Source organism: Nomia melanderi, unplaced genomic scaffold, assembly GCF_051020985.1.
Source record: "Nomia melanderi isolate GNS246 unplaced genomic scaffold, iyNomMela1 scaffold0597, whole genome shotgun sequence".
Classification (NCBI taxonomy): Eukaryota; Metazoa; Arthropoda; class Insecta; order Hymenoptera; family Halictidae; genus Nomia; species Nomia melanderi.
In genome coordinates, this window is record NW_027475711.1 from 1 (window position 1) to 2500 (window position 2500).

A 2500-nucleotide genomic window follows, 5' to 3' on the forward strand; every position below is an offset into this window, starting at 1 on the left:
CACCCTTTACCAGTGCCCGACGAAGGAATCACAAGGTCATCTGGAGTTTACAATGCCAGCGACGGTAATTCCAACGAAGACCCGATAAGTCAACTCAACGTTCTATTTCTCCCCGTACAGAAAAGCGAATCGACGCAATCGCACCATACGCGTGCACGTAAACAACTCTTCGCGTGGATCGTCCCATCGTCGAGAGACGTAAGTTTTCATAGTATGAATTCGCGTTTTACTCTCCGACGCGGGGATTCCACGACGAGAGAGAGTTTCGTGAGCGGGTTGACTCGGAAGAAACGCTACGACGGGTATTTCTATTATAGAACGCATCATCGCCACCCTTTACCAGTGCCCGACGAAGGAATCACAAGGTCATCTGGAGTTTACAATGCCAGCGACGGTAATTCCAACGAAGACCCGATAAGTCAACTCAACGTTCTATTACTCCCCGTACAGAAAAGCGAATCGACGCAATCGCACCATACGCGTGCACGTAACAACTCTTCGCGTGGATCGTCCCATCGTCGAGAGACGTAAGTTTCATAGTAAGCCTTCGGCGTTTTACTCTCCGACGCGGGGATTCCACGACGAGAGAGAGAGTTTCGTGAGCGGGTTGACTCGGAAGAAACGCTACGACGGGTATTTCTATTATAGAACGCATCATCGCCACCCTTTACCAGTGCCCGACGAAGGAATCACAAGGTCATCTGGAGTTTACAATGCCAGCGACGGTAATTCCAACGAAGACCCGATAAGTCAACTCAACGTTCTATTTCTCCCCGTACAGAAAAGCGAATCGACGCAATCGCACCATACGCGTACACGTAAACAACTCTTCGCGTGGATCGTCCCATCGTCGAGAGACGTAAGTTTTCATAGTATGAATTCGCGTTTTACTCTCCGACGCGGGGATTCCACGACGAGAGAGAGTTTCGTGAGCGGGTTGACTCCGAAGAAACGCTACGACGGGTATTTCTATTATAGAACGCATCATCGCCACCCTTTACCAGTGCCCGACGAAGGAATCACAAGGTCATCTGGAGTTTACAATGCCAGCGACGGTAATTCCAACGAAGACCCGATAAGTCAACTCAACGTTCTATTTCTCCCCGTACAGAAAAGCGAATCGACGCAATCGCACCATACGCGTGCACGTAAACAACTCTTCGCGTGGATCGTCCCATCGTCGAGAGACGTAAGTTTTCATAGTATGAATTCGCGTTTTACTCTCCGACGCGGGGATTCCACGACGAGAGAGAGTTTCGTGAGCGGGTTGACTCGGAAGAAACGCTACGACGGGTATTTCTATTATAGAACGCATCATCGCCACCCTTTACCAGTGCCCGACGAAGGAATCACAAGGTCATCTGGAGTTTACAATGCCAGCGACGGTAATTCCAACGAAGACCCGATAAGTCAACTCAACGTTCTATTACTCCCCGTACAGAAAAGCGAATCGACGCAATCGCACCATACGCGTGCACGTAACAACTCTTCGCGTGGATCGTCCCATCGTCGAGAGACGTAAGTTTCCATACTATGAATTCGCGTTTTACTCTCCGACGCGGGGATTCCACGACGAGAGAGTGTTTCGTGAGCGGGTTGACTCGGAAGAAACGCTACGACGGGTATTTCTATTATAGAACGCATCATCGCCACCCTTTACCAGTGCCCGACGAAGGAATCACAAGGTCATCTGGAGTTTACAATGCCAGCGACGGTAATTCCAACGAAGACCCGATAAGTCAACTCAACGTTCTATTGCTCCCCGTACAGAAAAGCGAATCGACGCAATCGCACCATACGCGTGCACGTAACAACTCTTCGCGTGGATCGTCCCATCGTCGAGAGACGTAAGTTTCATAAGTAAGCCTTCGGCGTTTTACTCTCCGACGCGGGGATTCCACGACGAGAGAGTGTTTCGTGGCGGGTGACTAGGCCGAAACGCTACGACGGGTATTTCTATTATAGAACGAATCATCGCCACCCTTTACCAGTGCCCGACGAAGGAATCACAAGGTCATCTGGAGTTTACAATGCCAGCGACGGTAATTCCAACGAAGACCCGATAAGTCAGCTCATCGTTCTATTTCTCCCCGTACAGAAAAGCGAATCGACGCTATCGCACCTCGCGCGAGCACGTAACAACTCTTCGCGTGGATCGTCCCATCGTCGAGAGACGTAAGACGCACGGAAATCGTGGTTCATCGCGTCTTTTCCTACTCTCTTGAATCGCAATTTCGTATAGAGCCTACACACGCGAACCACCGGCATATACTATTTCTTCTCTCATAGTAAGCCTTCGCGCGTTTTACTCTCCGACGCGGGGATTCCACGACGAGAGAGTGTTTCGTGGCGGGTGTCTCGGCCGAATCGCTACGACGGGTATTTCTATTATAGAACGAATCATCGCCACCCTTTACCAGTGCCCGACGAAGGAATCACAAGGTCATCTGGAGTTTACAATGCCAGCGACGGTAATTCCAACGAAGACCCGATAAGTCAA